The sequence below is a fragment of the Rhinopithecus roxellana genome, chromosome 13 (assembly GCF_007565055.1).
Source record: "Rhinopithecus roxellana isolate Shanxi Qingling chromosome 13, ASM756505v1, whole genome shotgun sequence".
NCBI classification, from domain to species: domain Eukaryota; kingdom Metazoa; phylum Chordata; class Mammalia; order Primates; family Cercopithecidae; genus Rhinopithecus; species Rhinopithecus roxellana.
In genome coordinates, this window is record NC_044561.1 from 11,037,608 (window position 1) to 11,060,629 (window position 23,022).

Below are 23,022 nucleotides of genomic sequence, written 5' to 3' on the forward strand. Positions count from 1 at the left end.
CTACCTCGTTTCTCTCCTCGGTTACCAGAGCAGCCAATGAAGCACTCAGTCAGGTTAAAGGATCCTCCCAAGTGCTCATCCTGGTCCCTATGTGTGATCTGAAGAATCAAGTAGGGAGACAGAAACATGGTTTCATGAGTTCATGGGGAAGTGGGTGTATGACTGAACTGTCCCTGTTCTCTGCAAATGTACTTCATTTCATGCACGGTTTGTGTATGAGACAACGTTCCCCTGGGGATTCCTTATAAAATGGGAAGAATTGTGTGTCCTGTTTTCACAGAGTAAGCCCAAATAGAAAATTAAAGGCTGAGATGAGGTATGAGGCTGCCCTGAGGCGGGGTCTCATCCTCTGGCATCTGGTTGCAGCCACGATGGGCCTGGGCCTGGGCAGCAGAGAGCACAATGGGGCTGCTGGTGAGGGCTCTGTGGGGCGTTCAGCTGGGAAATAAAATTGATGAACTTGGTTTTGCCTCAAGGCTCTCTGGGGCCAGCCGCTGGATTTTCTCTGGGTCCCTGGGGAGTCTCAGACTAGGCTCAGCCCAGGCTCACTCCTAGAAATGTCACCCAGCTGCAGGGGCTACACATAGGCCCAGGGAGGGTTAGGTTAAGCAGGGGAAGAGGAGCACATTTGCATGAAGGGCCCCTCCCTCTCTCTTGAGGCTAGGGGGTGGATAAGAGAGACCTGCAGTGTGGCTGCCCCAGAAGAGCTCTGGGGTGTCAGCACCGTGGCCTGGACCACACCCTTCCTCCTCCTCATTCTCCTTCTTCACTACACAGGTCAGGAGGACCCTCAGCATCCTCATCCCTCAGCTCATTGCCACCACCTCCCAGAGTCATACCAGAAATGTTGTTCCCTCTTGTCCTTCCTTCAGGCCATAATGGATGTGTCTGTTTTCAGGGTCTCTCTCCCAGCTTGTGCTGACTCAATCATTCTCTGCCAGTGCTTCCCTGGGATCCTCAGTCAAGCTCACCTGCACTCCGAGCAGTGGGCACAGTAGCTACACCATCGCATGGCATCAGCAGCAGTAGCCAGGGAAGGCCCCTCAGTATTTGATGAATCTTCAAAGTAGTGGAAGCTACAACAAGGGGAGCGGAATTCTGATCGCTTCTCAGGCTCCAGCTCTGGGGCTGAGCGCTACCTCACCATCTCCAACCTCCAGTCTGAGGATGAGGCTGATTATTACTGTCACACCTGGGATACTGGCATTCACACAGTGACACAGGCACATGAGGAAGTGGGGCAAAAACCTCAATGTGTTCAGGCTATTGTTCAATTTTAAAACATTTTCCATATGTACAAAGTCTACTTGGACGCATCCTCTGGTTTAGAATAATTTTACTCTCAATTTCCCATTCAATGTTTCTGAAGCCTCAGAAGTTAAAACATAAACAAAAACAAGCCTTCTGATGACAGTGAGGTGTTGCCTGCTTATCCATATGTGCTGATACTAAATAAAGCCTGTGAAGCTTGCCTTTTCTTTTGAAAGAAAAAAAAAAACGAACCTTCCCTTGAGCAATTCTTGCTCAGAGCCCAAACTGCAAGCCAGCAAGTGGACAGTCCCCTATAGCATGGGCTCTGTTTTTCAAGGGGTCAATGAGGAGACCTCCTTTCCAACCCCAGGTGTCTGTAGTCAGGGCTGCCTGATGCTACCTGTGTCCTGGGACTAGGCACTCAGGTGTGTAATGCCCCAGAGGACACAGGCTTGGGAGTAATTCCAAACACAGAGCTGGCCTGATTCACTTGCAGAATTTCTTTATTTAAAGTTAAAATGTCAGGATAGAAAGGGGTTGGCTATGAAACTGAGGCCAGAAATCTTGTGGGCTGTGAGAGGGTGCCATGGAGGCTCCAGCATTGCTAGGGAAATGTTGAATGAGCTCCTGAGAGGTTTGGGGAAATCGGTCTTGTGAATGTGGCTTCCCTTCTGCTCATCCCACTCAGAAACATGAGGACAGCCATGGGTGGATTTTCCTGAGCTCACAGACACTGACTTGTGTCCTCTCCCTTCTTACTGCATTGGAGATTTTCAGTAATCTGTTCTGTGAAGTGGGGTCTACAGATCAGGGAGAAGAAACTCCTCAACTGTGCAAGTGAAACTGCTTGTGTGAAGCTCTTGATGTGTCCAGATCCCAAAGTCACCTTCTCCTGCACAGGGGTCAGCAGAAACATTGTTACCATGGAAACTGGCACCAGTGGCTCTGGAGAAATCCTGAATTTGTGACTGAGGACTGCAGTGATGGATCTTCAGGAATCCCAGCCTGATTCTCCTTTTTTGACTTGACTTTCCTTGACCAACTCTGCAGCCTGAGGGTCAGGATGACTACCAGTCAGAGCTGAATGCAACCTGATGCTATGAGCTCCTATTCCATGGGGAAGTGACATAAACATCTGTCTTCCATTTCTTCCATCAAATCCATCACTGCCCTGTCCCTGCATATGACCAGCACCTCCTCAGGTTGTGGATTCTGCTGTCACTTGTGATTCCAGCAAGTTTGATGCTTTCAACTTGGTGCATCATTATTAGGGAAGCCACTCCCTCTAAATCTTCAGAAGATGTCCCCAAGGAGTTCCTGGATCCCAAGGTGCAGGGTCAATCTCCCAGTAAGGAGGGGTCTCTGGGCACCATCACTGTTCACCTGTTCTACTTTAATCCTACGAACCTTGAGCCTTCATTATTTCCCTTCTTTGCTTATTTAGCTGGAATGTTGCTAGAACGCATCTTAGTTCTTTGGGGACTAGACGGATAAAGAGCACAGCCCACAGAAAGCTTTCACCTGGTTAAGCAGCATCTCCCAAGAGCTGCGAGGGCATCTGCTCTCTGATCCCTGCTGCTTCCTGCATCATGATGGGTTCCTGGACCCTGGGCTCTCCTGCCTCATTTGGTTTACTAATCTTTCCACTCATTGCTAGAGCTGACTAGGGAGAAGATAGTACTTGTCCAACAGGGAGATTGTTTTAGGGGGGATTACAGAAACTACTCCCCATAGTCTTTGCTGATAATATCTTCCATCTTGTTGTCTGCTCCCCAGGATCTGATTGTGACAGTGGAGATCTGATACTTGAGGAAATGTAGGTTTATCCTTTTGAAAGGCCTGGCCCTGGCTTGGCCTAGGGCTGGAAGGGAGGTGTTCAGCTTTGGGCAACAAAGGCACAGCTGTCAAGTGGTGAGCTGTCTGCAATGTGGGCCTCTGGCAGAGACATCCCCAGGAAGGCTGAGACCTGAGGAAGATGCAGAAAAGCAAATTGAAGTGAGCAGGAGAATGGTCTGTGGGGGAATCAGATGACAGGTGGGGGGCCAGATGTGATAAAGAGGGTGCAGCATGAAGAAAACAGTGTCCTTTGTGAATGTTTTGAGGAGAAAGCTTCAGTCCTAGAGCAGTGACAGACAGTGAGGCAGGAGCTGGACCCTGAAACCACAGAGGAACCAGGTCTTGGGCCTTTTTTCTGAGGGTCCCTAGGGAAGATCATGACAACCAAGGCCCATGTTATGTGTCCAGTCCTCAGTGTCCCAGCTACTGTCCCTCCCAGAACCTCTGGGTGTCCAGGTCACTCCCTTCCCTATAATTTGTTTTCAACTCCAGGAGCAGGTTCACACTCTGTGCCCAGAGTGGGGCTTGCATGGCTGAGTGGAGAACAGATTTGCAAGAAGAGCCCGCCTCTGTCCTGGGTGTGGCGGGTAACTGAGGAGATGTGCGCATTTTGGCTCCACTAGAGGACACAGGGAGCCGAGCTCACGGGCTTCCCACAGCCTGGGCTCCTCCCTTCACCCTCCTCCCATTGCTTTCCTCACTGGGGTTCAGGCCTGGGGAGAACACAGGGCTGCTTCAAGGGCCCTGCTCTGCAACCATGGTCTTTATCCAAGTCATTGTCTCCAACCTCTGTAAGGGCTTTCTCTGAAACTGTAGTAGCATTTTTTCCCATGTGCCCAAGGCAGGCTTACAGGGTGCTGACTCCACCCCTTAAAAGGTGCTAATAGCCTCTCAACGCCCAAGACAGGAGGGAGAATTAGGAATCAGGAGCCTACCCAGGGCTTCCCTCTTTCCTCACAAAATTGCACTTGGTGTTTATATTGACATAGAATTTGTGCCTGGGTTGGGAAATATTTATTTACTTATTCACTAATTAATCTCGTTCACTTTCTGTCATCTACGTAAGTGAGGGGCAGAAAGGAAGAGGGGGGCGCAGAGGGAGAAGTTGAACGCAAGTGTAGGTCCTGGCAGTCTGGGCACAGGCTCTGATCAGCCAGGGGGAAGGAAGAGGGAGCAGTTCCTGGTGCCCTGGAGGGAGGTGATGCCCTGTCCCTGCTGGGCTTCATGCTTCATTGTGCCCAGGGAATGCTTTTCAGAGAGGCAGAGCTCTTAGGAGAGTCCTGTAAACCATACAGTGAGCTGGGCAGGTGAGTCCAGGGGTGGGGGCTGTGTGGAGACCTGAGACCAGGTGTGGCCTGGCATGGACACCGCCCAGCGTCATTCTTTTGGGGAGGACAAAGTGGACAGAGGAAGAGACAGGATACATGGGTGTGTCTGAGCTGTGGGCAGCAGGGGACGCTGTGGCCTACTAGGGCCTTGAGAGCTGTGCTATGGATCCCTGCTGGGAGCCACCCCCGGTCCTGGGCTGGAGCCCTCTGTTCCCTGCTCACTGGGACTGGTTGCTGTGTCCTCACAGGTCCCTGTGTAGCCACAGAATAGCCACACCCAGGTCCATACCCTCTCAGGGTTAGCTTTCCAGGCAGAGGTCAGAGTCAGAACCCATGGTGGGGTTTGGACAGCCCAGGAGAGGAGGCTGCTTTGCAAGTCCCTCCTAACCCCCTTCATCCTGAACTGCTGGAGGGGTAGGAGGGACTTGAAGAGTCCAGGCCTGCCAGAGATCTCTCAGGACACAGAGTGGGGGTTCTCCACCATGGCCTGGGCTCCTCTCCTTTTCTCATCCATTACGCAGCTGGCTGCAGCCAGGCATCAGGGCTGGGGATGAAGGGATCAGGGTTGTTGCGTGTGTTCTGTCCACTAACCTGCCTCTCTTACTCTGTCTGTCTTGACATTCAGGGTCTCTTGGGCCTGCTCTGTGCTAACTCAGCCAACTGCAGTGTCCAGGTCTGTGGGGCAGATGACCATGGCACCTGCACTGGGAGCAGCACCGATGCTGGGAGTGTGCATGTGTTTTGGTACCAGCAGTCTCCAGGCTGTGGTGACTCAGAAACCCTCCTAGTCAACAACACCCTGTCCAGCAGAAGCGGGCCATGCTCTGATGGCCCATCTGAGGTAGTGTCAGTAGGGCTCAGTGAGCAGCTGAGCTTTCACCCCAATATCCTCAACCAGGTCGAACATGGCAGGGGTAGTTTGAGCTGGTTTATCCTTCTATCCACCTATGCCTGATTTTGGCAGGGCCCAGTCAGGAGCTGAATTTCAAACCCCATCCCTAGCAATGAGTTGAATGAAATGGTACAAGGCAGAGCACACCAGCCCTCGGTATTTCTTCCCTGAACCCAGACTCTGGTGGTTATGGGGGCCAAGGAGGACCAGAGCTTTGTCTCCCACCTGGCAATAAGAATACTGGTTGGGGATAGGAGTCAGTGTCATTGGCACACCTGTCCTCCCCCCCTCGGTGTCAGTGAGTCCTCTTTTCCCCATGAAAGTGTCAGCAGCACTGGGGTACTGAGAGCCAGGGCTCTGCCTTTGCTTTGGCAGTGGGAAGCTGAACCTACAAAACTGCATCCTTCAACAACAACTCAACAGGAAGATCACCTGATAAAAGGGAGATTAGTGGTGCCCAAAGGCTCAAGATACAGTATTTAAATGTCTAGCATTCAGTTCATGAAATCATTGTCACATCAAGAATTAGGACATTCAGAACCCAGATTAAAGAAGACAACGACATGCATGGACACTGAAGTAACTCAGATGCTAACATATGGATTTTTAAAGCAACAACTGTAAAATCTTTTTGATGAATAACTAAAAGTACTCTTGAAACAAATGGAAAAGAAGAAAATCTCAGAAAAGAGAAGTTATAAAATCAAATCAACTGGAAATTAAAGAACTTAAGAATAAATGAAAAAATTTTAAAAAGTTCAGGTAGGACTCAATAACTGGTTACATTTGAGATTCAGATTCAGTCACTGGGTGAGGTGTTCCACACAACGTAGGAATACAGTAGAAATAAACAGGTAAACACATGAAAATCAATGACTCTGGTTTTGCTTGGGAAACATTGAAGTGGTAAATATAAAGAATAAAATAGCATTTATTTATTGAAAGAACTACCTTTATTATTTTTTTTTTATCGTTTTCCCATTTATATTCTCTTGAAGATGTTCCCAGGGGACACTGAGTCTTCCCAGAGGTGAGCAAAGCCTGAAATAAATTCCCACTCATTTCATTTAATGAGTCCTGGGGCCCATGCTCACTGGCCTGAGTTAGGGGTGACAGCAGGTGCTTCCTCCCAAGTAGTGAAGTTAGAGCTCACAGCAGCCCAGCCTCCCTGACAGTAGAGCTGCTCTCTCAGCTGAAGACAACAGAAGCAGATGGTGGTGGTGATGGTTTTGGTAAAGGGCTTATTACTGTATAATGTGTGACCCAAATATATGCCCTTCAGGGAGCTACAGAGGAGATAAAAGAACCCATTCAGGGTCCAGCAGCATCTTAGAGCTCTGCAGATTTTTGGAAAGTTTACATCATGCCCTGGAAGCCTCTCCTCCACTTCCCCATCCTGCTCAGTCTTTGCCCAGGTTCAAGGAGATTTGAAAGACCAGCCCCTGGAGAGAGCCCTCTGTTCTTCCCCCTTCCTGGCATGTGTCTGTCTCGGTTTCAGCATCTACTTCTCAGGGTGTGGTGACTCAGGAGCCCTCACTGACTCTTTGCTGAGGAGGGACAGTCACTCTCACCTGTGACTCCATCACCGGAGTGGTCACCAACAGTTTCTATCCATACTGGATGCAACCGAAGTCTGGACAACTTTTTAAGACATTGATTTATGACTCAAGCAACAAACAGTCCTGAATGACTACCTGATTCTCAGACCTTCCTGTGAACAAAGCTGCCCTGAGCCTCTGGGGAACCCAACCCATAGGCTAGACTGAGTACTACTCAAGCTACACCACAGTGGTGGTTACTGCAGCGAGATATCCAGATGGGAGCCAAGACATAACCCTGCCTTTGACAGCCTGGGTCAAAATGATCACGTGTTGCGGGAAGTCAGGGACCCCAAACAGAGGGACCGTCTAGAGCCGTGGCAAAGGAACATAAATTGTGAAGATTTCATTTTAATATGGACATATATCAGTTCCCAAATAATAGTTTTATAATTTCTTACGCCTGTCTTTAGTTCAATCTCTGAACATAAATTGTGGAGATTTCATTTTAATATGGACATTTATGAGTTCTCCAAATTAATACTTTTATAATTTCTTATGCCCGTCTTTAATCTCTTAATCCTGTTATCTTCGTAAGCTGAGAATGTACATCGCCCAGGACCACTATTGTACAAATTGATTGTAAAATGTGTGTTTGAACAATATGAAATCAGTGCACCTTGAAAAAGAACAGAATAACAGCGATTTTAGGGAACAAGAGAAGACAATCCTAAGGTCTGACTGCCTGCGGGGTTGGGCAGAATAGAGCCATATTTTTCTTCTTGTGGAGGGCCTATAAATGGACATGCAAGCAGGGAAGATACCACTGCATTCTTTTCCTAGCAAGGAATATTAATAATTAAGACCCTGGGAAAGAAATGCATTCCTGGGGGGAAGTCTATAAATGGCTGCTCTGGGAGTGTCTGTCTTATGCAGTTGAGATAAGGACTGAAACATGTCCTGGTCTCCTGCAGTACCCTCAGGCTTATTAGGGTGGGGAAAAAACCGCTCCCTGGTAAATTTGAGGTCAGACTGGTTCTCTGCTCTCAAATCCTGTTTTCTGTTTAAGATGTTTATCAAAACAATACGTGCACAGTAGATCTTTATCAGGAGTTTTTTGATTTTGCCCTTTGCCTTGTGATCTTTATTGGCCTCAGAAGCATGTGATCTTTATGACCTACTCCCTGTTTGTACACCCTCACCCCTTTTGAAGTCCTTAATAAAAACCTGCTGGTTTTGTGGCTCACGTGGGCATCACAGTCATACTGATACGTGATGTCATTCCCGGAGGCCCAGCTGTAAAATTCCTCTCTTTGTACTCTATTTCTCAGCTGGCCGACACGGAAAATAGAAAGAACCTATATTAAAATATTGGGGGCTGGTTCCCCCAATAATCACATGACATCAGGATCACATGACCAGAAACCTGCGCTCTCAAGGCAGTCTAAATGTTGCCTGTCCTTAAAGAGAAAGGTAAATGGAAGGGTCTAACATCAATATTTATTCCTGTCTGTGTCCAAAAGTTGATGAAATCCATCAATAAGTTAGGAGGAATTGGTCCAGAAAAGCAGATTCCTAATATTTTTAATCCAAAAGGAGTACTATTGCCTACCTCATATCCAAGGAATAAATTTAAACATTTTTTTTTCAGGAGGAATAATCTTCGATGATGTACTTTGTCAGCTAAGAACAAAAGGAAGAAATCTCCTTTTGCATATTGATGAAGTTTTTTATTAGGTTATAATTAAGGCATATTGCACAATTTAAAACATACTAAAATTATAGTTTTTTTGTATACTCTTTTTTTATATTTTATGTGTTATATTGGACCCTAAAGAATATATGTTAAAGCCCCACACCCCATTATTCAAGTACATAAAATCATTTGAAAATCAGATCATTGGAGATAAAACAGTTAAGATGAGGTCATTCTGGAGTAGGGCGGACTCTTTATCCGGTGTCCATGGGTCCTTCTGAGAAGTCAGCCATGAGAAGACAGAGAGGCACAGGGAGAACCTTATGTTAATATAGAGGCATGGAGTAAAGTCATTCAGCTACAATATAAGGAACACTAAAGATTATCAGCAAAGAGGAAGAGCTGCCAGGAAGACTCAAGGAAGGATTTCTCTGCAGGTGTCAGAGGGAACATCCACCCTGTTGATTTGGACTTCTAGCCTCCAGAACTGAAACAATAAATGTCTTTCATTTTAAACCACATGAGTAGGGTTATTTTTATGGCAACTCAAGGAAGTTACTATACCAGTCATTCTAACCATTTCTGAGTTTGTATACATTCACTCATCTTGCTTCTCAGTTTTTCAACAACTATGAGCTTCCAACAACAAAGAGCTTCTATGAGGAGCTCTGTCTCTACTACAAGAGCCTGGACTTTGGACCTAATGGAGAGGAACCTCAGGAAGGCAAGGCATTCTGATAAAATGCCCCTACAGTCCTTACTTGAGACCTTTTATTTTATTTTATCTTTTGAGATGGAGTCTCGCTCTGTCGCCTAGGCTGGAGTGCAGTGGCCGGATCTCAGCTCACTGCAAGCTCCGCCTCCCGGGTTTACGCCATTCTCCTGCCTCAGCCTCCCGAGTAGCTGAGACTATAGGCACCCGCCACCTCGCCCGGCTAGTTTTTTTTTTTTTTTTTTTGAGACGGAGTCTCGCTCTCGCCCAGGCTGGGGTGCAGTGGCCAGATCTCAGCTCACTGCAAGCTCCGCCTCCCGGGTTTACGCCATTCTCCTGCCTCAGCCTCCCGAGTAGCTGGGACTACAGGCGCCCGCCACCGCGCCCAGCTAGTTTTTTGTATTTTTTTTTTAGTAGAGACGGGGTTTCACCGTGTTAGCCAGGATGATCTCGATCTCCTGACCTCGTAATCCGCCCGTCTCGGCCTCCCAAAGTGCTGGGATTACAGGCTTGAGCCACCGCGCCCGGCCTTTTTTTTTTTTTTTTTTTTTTTTTTAGTAGAGATGGAGTTTCACCGTGTTAGCCAGGATGGTCTCGATCTCCTGACCTCGTGATCCGCCCGTCTCGGCCTCCCAAAGTGCTGGGATTACAGGCTTGAGCCACCGTGCCTTGCTGAGACCTTTTATTTTTTTAATTTAAAGGGATCAACTGGTCTTGTTGAGCCTTAGGGAAGAAAGCTTCACTCAGCTAAAAGTCTTCGGAGAAACTTTAAATACCTGGCTACCTCTTGATTCATTTAAATTAGATTGACTTCAGCTGTTCTTAGAAAGCATTCTGCATAGTTATCCAGAGCAGTCACTGAAGTTCTGGATCTCCTTAAATAGCTGCACTCAGAGGTGCTCCACATGAGGCATGTTTAGAAAAAGAAGGACCCTTATACTTGGAGCTTTTCTTTTTCCATGTAAACTGTTAGTACTGGTGGTAGAGGCAGTCTCCAGATGACAGCAGTGCATTCGTCAATGGTGAGTCTAGACAATTGTTTGCAGGGGTGTTGCTGATGTGTAGATCAGTGAGCAGATGAAAGAGAGCAGTGTTGATGTTGATCTAAAGGCTTTGGGGCCCTTCTGCTTATCCTCGCACACCTGAACAAAGTCATCAGATGTGCCACACAATCAAACTGATGAAGCTTGGACTTGATACATGATCGAGTCCAATCCAAATTGCCCATCTTGGTATTCAACTTGCAGATTAGTTGGTCCAGCTGATATTTTAACAGATACAGTTAGTAGATCATCTGAACGTGAACTCTCTCTAACCAAGACTTTTTCTTCTGGTGTCTTTTTAAATTTCTCTTTGGCTTCATTAACAGTCACCCTTCCCCAGTGCCACCCTGTTTGAGCTCCTACAGGGACTTCACCAGATGCAGCACCTCCAGGGAAGGTTCCTGTGCTGACCCCTTGGCTCCTCACTGGCTCTGCATCTATTCCCTGCCATTCCCAGAGGGCTGCAGATACCACAGGGTCATGGAAGTCGGGTCACTGTGGCAGACAGATGGCCACCCAAACTGGGTGAGAGAGGAGCTTGCATTGTTCCTGGAAGTCAGTGGGAACCCCCCAATCAACCCTATGGGTTTCTGAAATGGTGGAAGATGGGGAGGAAACAAAAAGCTGTCTGTTTTTCTCAACAGGTCCGGGCTGAGGGATGACAAAGTTCCTTGCATACGCATCACTCACAGGTCACCAGCAGGAGGATCCTGAGGCTGTGGTCAGTGCCCTGGCACAGCACACTTGGGCCATGTCCCATGCAGCACCGGTGACTCCGAGTGAGAGGGCTTATGCTGCAGGGGAAGCCAAAGATTCCTGAGCCACAGTGGTAAGGCATGAGATGACTTAAATATCTGTCCCTTCAGTATATTATTATTAATATTTAATGCACAAAATAGTGAAAAAAAAGATTAGTTTGCGGTGCAAATTGAACAGATTCATTATAGCTTGAGGCATGAGAAACAACAGCTCTATTACCATTTACCAAAAATAGACCCTGAATGGACAGGGATTGCCTGTGGGCTGGAGATAGGGTGCTCCAGTTGAGGAACTATAAATACTGGTTATCAGTTAAATTTTAATTCATGTAAACAACCATTTAGTAGATTTTTAGTTTTAGTATAATTATGTCCTATGCAAAGTTATTTATCTTTAATTCTAGTTTAACTGGACGTCTTGCATCTTGTGAGATACCGTTCCCAGCAGTCCCAGTTGGGCTCTGACATCTGAGTCTATGCTATTTACCTCAAAAACAGAGTTCTTCTAACAAAGTTACCCACAAGTAAGTACTTCAGTTAGAAATAAGTATGCGTGGGCTGGGCACAGTGGCTCATACCTGTAATCCCAGCACTTTGGGAGTCCGAGGCAGACAGATCACACAGGCAGATGAGAAAGTGAGATGAAGTTCAGCCTGCTAAGAATGGAACTATGGCTTTTTTCCCAACTGTCAAATAATTTTCACACACACAAACTGTATTTTGGAAGTAGCTACTGATGCACAATGGTTCTCTCAATGTCCCATTCAATGTTTCTGAGACCTTAAGTAAACTAACAACAAAACAATAACAAAACATGATGACATTGACTCTTTCTCTGCTGAACCACATGTAATAAAACCAGAGCCTGAGGAGCCAACTTTTTCTTTTAAAAAGATAAGATGACAGTCTTTTGGAGTTTTCTTCTTGGTCAAAATTTCCTAGACCATCGCAGCAGGTGGACAGGTCCCCTACAGAAGACATGATCCTGGGAGGAATCCCAGGTACAGAGCTGGCCTGGTTCACTTGGGGGTACCTGCACCTTCAGTTGTGAAATCAGGAAGGGGAGAGTAAGCACAGGGGGTAGGTGAGGATTGGGAAAGGGGTGAGGCCACGACACTTCATTAACCACCTTTGGACTCCAATGAGAGATACAGGCTGATGATCCCATCACACAGGTGGCTATGACCTCCTTGTCGCCAACAGCTCCTGCTCCATGGGGAAGCGAAATGAAAATCTGTTCCCATCCCTCTTTTCTTACATATCCCTGTCCTGCCCCTTCCAGTGACCAACACCAGCTCAGGTTGAATTTTGTTTTGTCACTTGTTCTACTAAAGAAAATAACTCCTTTTCTTACTGGTCTCCCAGCTCAAACAAGCAGTTTGTTTCTAGAAAGAGAAAAAGCTGCTCACACATGGTGAGTGTAAAGTAGGGATGACGAGAAGAAAAAATCCAGGCTGTGTGGCCCAGAGACCCAGGTGCCCTCTGATTGACCCCATAGATGTCCCCTCCTCCTGGCCCAGGTTTGCTTGTCATTCCTTGAGCTCTGAAACCTTGAACTAACATGAGGTCTGTCTTCATAGATACAGAAGAAAAACCTCGCCAAGAATGAGGTGGTTCTCACAACCAGCACATGCTCACTTTTCTCTGTTTAATTCCACACATCTGACTTGTTTTTGCTTCCATGGGCCTTTGTTGAAGATATCACTGAATACCTCTCATTTCTGTGAGGCCTACAGCCTTTGGATCTATCTCCATTATATTTGTGCTTAACTTTCTAACCTTTATGACTGATTATCATTTAAGATTAACATGAGATATGCACCTATATTAAAGATATATAACTATGTTATCAATGGTCAATATTATTAAAGTTATAAGTAGTAATGCAAAATCGTAGCTATTATATCATTTTCCTTGTTCACTAGTTTTAATATGTGAAGTGAGAGGATCACTTTGCTCCTCACGCACTCCTGGTCATGTCTGTGGATGAGTAAGCTCGGGGGGGACGCTGCCGTGGTCCATGGGAAGCCTCAAGAGCAGCAGGCCTGGCACATCAGGCACAACATGGGACACAGGGAGTGAGACATGTCGGCAGAAAGCAGAAGAGATTGAGACATCAGAAACAACCCACCGCCAGACTCTCCACTGCCTTCCTGCCTGGGTCAGACCAGAGCTGCTCAAACTGAATGTGCACGCAGATCATCTGGGCTCCTGGGAAATGTGGGCTCAGGCGTTTAGGATAGGGACTTAGATTCTGCACTTCTAAAGAAGATCCCTTTCCCTGCAAATCCACATTGTTTCTATATCAGAAAATTAATAAGAATGGTGGAAAATAAGAAGGAAAGCCATTTGTAGACGGGAAGAAAAGAAACATTTTTCATGGAGAGAACTACAGAATTTTCATGAAAAAAGACTTCCAGTCGAGGCCGGCAGACAACCAGAGAGGACAGCTGAGAAGACGGAGGCTCCTCTTTCTTCAAGAAACAAATGAAAGCAAAGAGACACCAAGCCTTCCCCTTACCTGCCCTGCCCTCTGGCTCCTGTCCAACCCCCCACCAGCTTATCCTTCAGCCTCTTCTAAATTGTGGCCCCTCACCTTGCCTTCAGAGATGCCCCGAGTCCACTGCTTCTCTTTCTCAACCCACTAGCACCTTCTGCTACTCCCTGGGTTTCTCCTCAGCTACCAGAGGATGCAGTGAACCAGCCAATCCAAATAAATTATCCTGTTCAACACTGAGCACTCGGTCTCCTTTGTGCGGATCTGAGGAATCAAGCAGGGAGAAAGAATCCGGCTTTGTAAGCTGCCTGAGAAGGGAGTTCATGGCTGAAGTGTCTGTTTTCTCAGCTCACACATTTTATTTCATGCACACAGTTTATACAGAGACAGTCTTCCCCTGAGGACTCCATAAAAGATGGGGGGAACTACATGTCCAGTTCCCACAGAGGAGTCACACAGACAGAAAACTGAAGGCTGAGGTGAGGTAGGAGGCTGCCATGAGGAGGGACCTTGCCCTGCCCTTGGGCAGGGAGTGAGCAGTGTTCAAGGCCCTGGTGGGGACAGGAGCCTCTGTCAGGACCCGGACATCTGATCAGAGACAGTATGGACCTGGGCTTGAGCAGCAGGGGCTGCTGTGGTCCTGCTGCTGAGCACTCTCTAGGGCTGTCAGCTGGGAAACCAGAACCCTGGCTGTGGTCTGTGCTCAGGGCTCACTGGGCCAAGTAGCTGGATCCTCTGTGGGCCCCTGGGGAGCCTCAGGCCAGGCCTGTTAGGCCCACCCCTCCCAGAAATGACATGATCATTGCTGCTGCACACAGCCCCAGGGAGGGGTATGGTTGGGCAGAAGAGACAAGTTTGCATGAAGGGATGCTCTCTGTCCTCTGGGGACTACTGGGTGGATAACAGGGACCTGCATCATGTCAGCCTCAGCAGAGCTCTGGGGTGTTTGCACCATGGCCTGGACCCCACTCCTCCTCCTCCTCACCCTTCTCCTCCACTGCACAGGTCAGGATGACCCTCAGCACCCTGATCCTGCACTACCTCACAAACTCATACCAGGAATGTCCTTTCCTCTTATCCTTACTTCAGGCCATAATGGGCATCTGTGTTTTCACGGTCCCTCTCTCAGCCTCTGCTGACTCAGTCACCCTCTGCATCTGCCTCCCTTGGGGAGCCTCCGTCAAGCTTACCAGCACTCTGAGCAGCAAAGACAGCGCCTACATTATTGAGTGGCATCAGCAGCAGCCAGGGAAGGTCCCTTGGTACTTGATGTATGTTAACATTGATGGAAGCCACCTAAAGGGGAATGGGATCCCCAGTTACTTCTCAGGATCCAGCTGTGGGGCTGACTGCTAGCTCACCATCTCCAAAATTCAGTTTGAGGATGAAGCTGATTTCATCTGTGGTGCAGACCATAGCATTGGTGTGCCATATGGGTAAGGCACAGTGACCCCAGTGAAAGAGGAAGCAGGACAAAAACTGTTTTCTCTGCTCCACTATGAAGGCTGCCATGTTGCCCTGAGAAACAGTGTCTGGTTTCCTGACTACGCAAGAAAGATAGGCAGATAGATAGATAGATAGATAGATAGATAGATAGATAGATAATAGATTTTTGCTTTTGGTTCCTTAGGAACAAGTTTGCTAGGCCAAGCTCCTAAGGAGTACACAGATCTGTACTAATGTGGCCAATATTGAGACAGATCCTGTCACCCCCTGCATGTCGATACATTGTCACTACATGGGAACTTGAAGGACATTTTTTTTTTCCCTGTGGATTTAAACACTGTAACTCTGCTGCATGGCACACCCCTCCCTCCCTCCGCCACATCAAGGTTCATTTTAACAATCACCCATAGGATATAACTTCTTTAGAAAATTTTGAATTCTAACAACATGCTAGAAATCACACTGTAGATACACAGCAATGGAAATAATGAAAATTTATAAATAGTGAAACAAAAAGATTTAAAATTTTTGGTGGTTTATAAATGTTTTCTCAGGTGTTCAGTGCCTGGGTTTTGGGATTAGGAGAAAATGAGGAGAAATTGTCTCCACCACATTGAAGACGACAACTGATTTGCAATAATCTAACAGAGAAGAAGGATATAAATAATCACTAATGTCATCCTGACAGCCCTGATCATAAATGTTAGAATTTTATCTTTTAACATTTTTCTCAAAAAAAAAAAAAAAAAATAGCTTCAGAAAAACTTCTGCAATGGTGGAGTGAGGCCATCCGAAAACCTGACTCACCATACAAGCAAGGAGAGAACAGAGGTAAAAATGCTATAAATCTACTTTTCAGAATTCTGTACATTACCAAAAGCTTGCAAAATTCTGGGAATCATAAAAAATAATAATAGCCAGACATGGTGGCTCATGCCTGTAATCCCAACACACTGGGAGGCTGAGGCAGAGCAATTGCTTTATCACTCCTGGGATTTTGTGACCAGCCTGGACAGCAGAGTGAGGCCTCTTCTCTACAAAACATTTTTTTAAAGTAGCCGTATGTGGTGCTGTGTAGGTGTAGTTGCAGCTACTGGGGAGGCTGAAGGTGGAGGATCACTTAAGTCTGGGAGGTGGAGGCTGCAGTGGGCTGTGATTGTGCCACTGTACTTCAGCCTGGGTCACAAAGCAATACCTTGTCTGAATCAACCAACCAATCAATCAATTAAAATAATGTAGAATCTCTGTAAGAATCTGAAGCTTTGTGGTAATTTTATTGCTCATTTCTGTTGCTCTCTCCCAAGATCCATAGTAGTCTTAAAAATCAACAGCCTCAAATCCACTGGACTAGGGAGACCAGAAAAACAGCATTCACTGAAGCAGCCAAATACCAGATTTGGAGTTCTCTCAGAAGCCCCATTCCTGTGTAACTGCCATTATTTGAGCTTTCCAGAGCTCATAGAAAAACTTCATGCTCTGTACTTTTCTAAGCGTGAATTGTCTCGGAGCTTGCTTGGTTTAAACAGCATCCTCAATATATTTATCAAAACCATCAGTGGGATCTGTTAACATTGCAAGGTCCTGAGTCAGTGATACAAGATAGGGTCAGTAAAAGGCTGACCAAAAACCTTGAAAGAAAAAAACTGGGTGTCAGAATCTATAGAAGATTTTGATGAGCTCTGCCATATTCCTGGAACGACAGAAGATCACTCGCATGCTGAGTTATGTGCATGGCCAGGTAAAAATTGGGCAGGTCCTAAATTTTCCACATCAGCTGAAATGGATGTTTTGTGCAAGGAAGGCCAAAGTAGAGTTGTAAACTGGTGGGCTTTTGCAGTCATGACCCAGCCCCTGCACAGAGCCTTTGGCAAATGCTGAGGAATGTGTTGTTCAAGGCATTTAAGAACATGTCTGTTCAATAATAAGCTAATGACTAATATAATTGAGTAGAGACTGCGGTGGCTGCACAAGCAAAGAATGCAGACTTAGAGAATTATTCCAGTACTGTGAAACAATCATCATCAACAATAATAACTACAACAAAGCCAGAAGTAATTATGACAAATATTTTAAGGAAAGAATCTGATTTCCAGAATTGTTACATCGTATGACTGAAAAGCTCCATTTGGCAAAGTGAAATTATGAGGCAGGGACATAGCAAAGTACTGTCCATACACAGGGATAAAAGGAAAGCAAAATAAAAGGTAACAAAAACAAACAAAAACATTAAAAATAAGTTGACAAAATGATGTCCAGAGATGCACTTGGTGGTTACTACCTAAAAACTTCAAATTAGCTGTTGTAAATATGGTCAAAGAAATAAATACAACCATGTTCACAATTGTTAAGGAAAGTAGAGGAAGAATGCCTCATGACAGAGAGAATATTGGTGGGGTGCAGTGCCTCACACCTGCAATCACAGAACTTTGGGAGGTCAAGGCAGGCAGATCTCTTGAGCCCAGGAGTTTGAGGCTAGCCTGGGTAACATGGCTAAACCCTGTCTCTACAGGAAATACAAAAAAAAGTAGCTGGGCATGGTGGTGCATGCCAGTAGTACCAGCTACTCAGGAGGCTGTTATGGGAGAATCTCTTGAGCCTGGGAGGCAGAAGTTGCAGGAGTGAAGATTCATGTCAATGCACTCCACCCTGGAGTGCAAAAGTCTGTCTCTAATAATGATAATAATAATAATAACAATAGAGAATACTAATAAAGAGGTATGGAAGAAAGGATCACTGACTAAAGATAGATAAATTGATAGTCTGTTCCAAGTATAGAAGAAAATGACAATGAAAAAAGTCTGCACAACCTGAAAGACCCGTGTGACACCAATCAAGTGTTCCCATATACACATAGTAAGTTTCAGTCCTTCCACCATTTGAGCTCGCAGTGAGAAGATGGCAGTCTATGAACCAGTAAGCAGGTCCTCACCAAACACCAAAACATCTGCTTGTGCCTTGATTTTGGACCTTCCAGCCTCCAGAATTAAACTCTGACCTGTTTTTGTTGGACACCCGCACAGTGTAGGCCTCATAAGGAGGCTGGCTGGAACTTGACATCACAGCCACTAGTAGTCTGTGGGTTGTAACCCCACAGCATAACATGGGGCTTCAGCTGAGCATAGTAGTAGAGGTTGGAGTCCATCCACATCCACCCTCTAGCTGCAGACCTGGTGGGCAGAAACAGCACTCAGGCCTTGCAGCCCTTCATGGTGGCTTTCTTCAAAGTCAGTAAGGTTCATGTGTGCATCACCATGTCAGCCTCTGGCCGGCATTGACAGCAGAGTTGTAATCACTTTACCCAGTACCAGGATGGGGCTCCAGTCTCCAGTACATCAGATTACATCAGCAGTGAATTAAAAACAGCCTGCAGGAAGCATAAGCTATATGTGAGCTTCCAAGACCTGGATGGCAGTACTGGTTCATTGCAGCCAAGGGCTATGCTGCTAATTACTGTGATGTAGAATTCTTCCCAATCAATGGACATGTGAATCCAATCAACCACGTGATCATTCAGACCTTCGTTCACCTTATACATCTTGAGTATGTCCCAAAGCCATGCTGTGTGCCAACTAAACTAAATGGCATCTTGGTTCTTTACTTCAGTGACAACTCCAAAATCACCTTGAAAAAATACAGAAATGTGGTTGTAAGAGTTTGTGGATGTTGCTAACTTGAAACCAGGTGCTGCAGACTACACATTCTGCCTTGGATTCCTTGGTCATATCTGCCTTAAAAAACATACAGAAGCACAGTGGAGGTGGGTGATAAGACTTTGAAACCATCCATGCTGGTGCCTTACTGCCCAAGATTTTAATGGACGTTGCAATAATTTGCTCACTTGGTAAGTGACATTAGTAGTTACTAGTCTGTAGTAAGCTGAGTTTGGTTGTCTGTAGTATAATTTCTGGTAACTACAGAAACGTAACCTTAAAGGGTCCCCCCCAAATCCACCAAAATTAGTTTTAGCTGTAGATCAAGCTATTTGGGGGTATTAGCGACTAAATAGGGAAAATAATCTCAATGGAGTTAAATGTTTTCTTGGGTAAAGTATCAGCTGGTTTAGTACTGTCTATCAAAGGTAGATTTTACAGATAACGGAAATGGAGGAAGTAGGGATAATGCCTCTAATCACAGATTTCTTTTCCAGAAAGGCAAATTTTATACCGGATCTACAGTCCAGGCCATAGCCGGGGCTCCGTGGGGATGCCTCTGTCTCAGTCATTGCTGTTATGCATTTGTGCTGGAATTCTGTTGTAAAAATATACTTATTTCAGTCAAAATAAACCGTATCATTACCACTTCTCAGTCCTCCATTTGCTGTGTTCTTTACTAGTACCCAAAGTAGACTGATTAAACTTTGAGGTGAGGCTTTAAGGAGTGGAAGGCATTTGTGACAGGCCTCGTTGTAACTGTGTAACATGTGAAAGCAGTACTGCATCTCTTCTTGATTGGAATGGCTTTCTGACCAGCACATTGACTTCAGGACTGACGACTCTAATATCTATTTCAGGAAAGCAGTGCTTTGCCTTTTTACTATAGAGCATACCACATGATGGGTTAGAACCAACAAAGGAAAGAAAATGGGGAAGGGTGCCCCACCTGTAAGAGTGGCTTTAGTGGGATGAGTGTGCCATTTATGAATGGAAGTTATGATTTTCTCTTGTAGAAAGGAAGGCTCAGATTGAAGTTTAGAATATTTTTAAAATATATTTTTCACAGTCATGTACTGGGAAAACAATTTCATACTAGACTGATTAAATGATACTTTTATAATCTGTAACTGCACTTACGGCTTTTTTGTAAATACGAACTATAATTTGTATCTGTTTTGCTGTAACGTTGAAGGAAAGACCAGACATTTTCTTTGTGTTTATTTAGAAAGTATCATAATGTAAACAAAGAGTACCACTTTCCTTTAGGTAGTATATAAATAAAATCAGACTGGGAAAAAGGTACAGAACTGAACCCTAGCTGACACTGATCAGAACCCATATATATAGGACCTACAGCATCATGGAAGAATGAAACCTAACAACTACCAAAAGTGTGTGAATTTCTGTTTCCAGTCATGAGTTGATACATGGCAACAGGTCCAGCTCCATCATCAAAGACTATAGGACAGAATCATTTACATTAAATTAGTATTTCCAGGCAATGAACTTTGACCAACAGGAAGAACTTGATTATGTGATGTCAGAGGAGTGAAGCACATGCATGCATTCACACACAGATGAGCCCAGCAGTGGACACATTTTTCTTTCCAGGAAGTACTTTGTGGCTCAGAACAAAGCTTTACTATTTTTTTTTTTTTGGCATGGATTAGAAATAAGAAAATATTTATATTTCATTTGACATTTGAAACATAAGAGGCCACATGTGAATAAATGTGTTAAATATTTAGAACATACTCATTGCAGTTTTAAACATCAGATATAACAAATACTCATATTGGTGAATCTATAATTTCTTTCATAATTTATTTTTGTTTTTACAAACTGTACCATGATAAAGATTGACAAAATTGCTCATGTGGAACAGTATTCTTTAACATTTTTTAAGTTAAGCAAGTGCAAACAAAATAGATTTGTTGTCGTTGTTGTTTAAGTAGGAAGCTCTCATGAGTTTAGTATTTTGCAACTTTAAGCTGAGAATACTGTCAGAAATAAATTTGGAAAATGCCATTACAAGAGATTGAGAGTGAGCAGTTAAAAAGAAAGAGGAAGGAAGGGAGGAAGGAAGGAAGAGAAGAAAGGAGGGAGGGATGGAGAAAGAAAGCAAGGAAGGGAAGAAAGGAAGAAAGGGAGGAAAGGAAGAAGAAGGAAGGAAGAAAGAAAAAGGTAAGGAAGAAAGGAAAGAAAGAACAGAAAGCGTATAGGGCTGTTGAACTGTAGAGAATCAGATATTTTCCCTGCCCAAACTGATAATGGGCTTCTTACTTAGCTGACAACATAAGGATGAGAAGTAAGAGGACAGTAATGGCTGAGGTTCTCAGAGCAAGATGCCAGAGAGGAGGCAGCTGCACAGAGCAAGGTCTCTGTGACTCTGCATATGGCCCTTTTTGCTTCTGCTGACCACAAAATGGCCACATGGAGGGGGGCTGTAATTTACAGGTTTTCTTCCACTGGAACTAAGGATTAGGATTTTTTTTTTCCTCCTGTTTGTTGCCACTGTATCTACAAATCCCAGAATTAAGCCTGGCACACACACACATATGCACAAACAACAACAACAACAACAACAAACAACAACAAAAAGCAAACAAACCCAAAGTAATGGCATGTTTCTGGAATGAAAATGTGGATTCATCTAAACAGAATTCCCAGTAAGTAGAAAGCAGATCTGAGACAGAGAGCATTATTTCTACTGCCTCGAGACATGTTGAGATTGGGTTCTGAATTGATTCAAGAGGAGACGTTAAATAAGAACGTTGGGGCCGGGCGCGGTGGCTCAAGCCTGCAATCCCAGCACTTTGGGAGGCCGAGACGGGCGGATCACGAGGTCAGGAGATTGAGACCATCCTGGCTAACACCGTGAAACCCCTCTCTACTAAAAAAAATACAAAAAAAGCTAGCCGGGCGAGGTAGCAGGCGCCTGCAGTCCCAGCTGCTCGGGAGGCTGAGGCAGGAGAATGGGGTGTGTAAACCCGGGAGGCAGAGCTTGCAGTGAGCTGAGATCCGGCCACTGCACTCCAGCCTGGGCGGCAGAGCGAGACTCCGTCTCAAAAAAAAAAAAAAAAAAAAAAAAAAAACACAAAATAAACGTTGAACTTAGCATCTAGGGAACAGAAGAAGTCTACAGACTTGAGCCATTGGGAAAGTGACCAGTAGGATGGATTGGATCCAATGAGTTCATGTGGAGACAGTGGAGAAGGATGTAATGGGCCTCCCAATACTAAGAAAAGAAACCACAGGGAGCAGGTGGATGGTGGAGCAAGTTGCCGGGCACAGAAGGCAGCTTCCGTGAGCAAATGCACTGCAGAGTATGGCTGAGATTTATGAATATCAGCCGATGTTTAAATGAACTAAGGGTTAGTAAGTTACTCATCAGCAAAATGCTAATTAAACACAGAGCTCAGAATCCTCCATTAGCTCAATGAAATTCTAATCTTCAACCCTTCAACCCCAAATCCCACAAAGAGCCATGGTTCTCAGGAACAAAGAATGAAGAATTTGCCAGCTCAGTGCCCGCAGAAGAGGCTTTCTCTGCTGGCTTAAGAGGTTGAGGAAAGGGAATACATGATTATCACAGACTGTGCATGCCAATCTTTTCTTTATTCTTACACACCATGGGATGCTGTGAGCTCTGCAGCTGCAAACCTTAGGATTCATTGTTCTTTCTTCATTTTATCCATGAGAAAAGCAATTATATTAGCTAACAGGAGATCAAAATACAAATCAATTTATAGAAGAGTAGCTGGAATCCAGATTTAATATATGGGAGGTAGAATACTAAAAGCATATGCGTATTCTAAGTCATGTTCAAAGAAGACATGAGATATTTGCACTTCTCACATAGGCATCTTAGACAGCAATCATCCCCTCTGAATGACTTAACACCTTAAGTTGTTATTTATATATATGTTTGCACCTCTCACAAACTGAAATTCTTTCTAGGATAGAGAAGCCATAAAGTAAACATGCACAGGGTATTATAATCACAGTATCAGGGAATCAGACTATGGACATGTGAACAGAAATGATGACCTGGTTCCAACCCCAGGGGTCAGGGAGGGGCTGGGCAGTCAATGGATGGAAACACATTTGAGTGATCAGCCCTTCTTCTACAGAGGGTGGGGAAGAAAAGGAGGCCTGGGGCAGCTCAGCCCCACTGTGGGGGTCAGGGACTGTGTCTACCACAGCCTGGACTTTTCTCTTTTTTGTGCCCCTCTCTCATTGCATAGGTAGGGATATGCCCCAGAGGTCGGGGCAGCCCCCAGCCTGATTCTGGCTCTTCTGGTGAAGATCCCTGAGAACCATTACTCTTGATTCTGCCCCATCACCCATGTGTGTCTATGTTTGCAGCGTC

General features: G+C 45.3%; 1 long non-coding RNA gene and 1 pseudogene across 3 annotated transcripts in view; both read left to right on the plus strand.

Moving 5' to 3' along the window:
* The window catches only part of LOC104676922, a 28,767-nt gene extending 14,913 nt beyond the window's left edge, over positions 1–13,854 (plus strand). The window contains exons 7-11 of one of the 3 annotated variants that reach the window (XR_004052854.1): positions 8,177–8,318; positions 10,623–10,821; positions 10,941–11,125; positions 11,459–11,578; positions 12,980–13,854. This is a non-coding gene — a long non-coding RNA (uncharacterized LOC104676922). Of the gene's footprint in view, positions 1–898; positions 1,498–8,176; positions 8,319–10,622; positions 10,822–10,940; positions 11,126–11,458; positions 11,579–12,979 lie in introns of those variants that run through there. The other 2 variants (XR_004052855.1, XR_004052856.1) reach the window with 2 other exon arrangements.
* A 708-nt stretch (positions 13,855–14,562) lies between these two features.
* On the plus strand, positions 14,563–18,667 carry LOC104676921 (annotated as a pseudogene).
* The last annotated feature ends 4,355 nt before the right edge of the window (positions 18,668–23,022 follow it).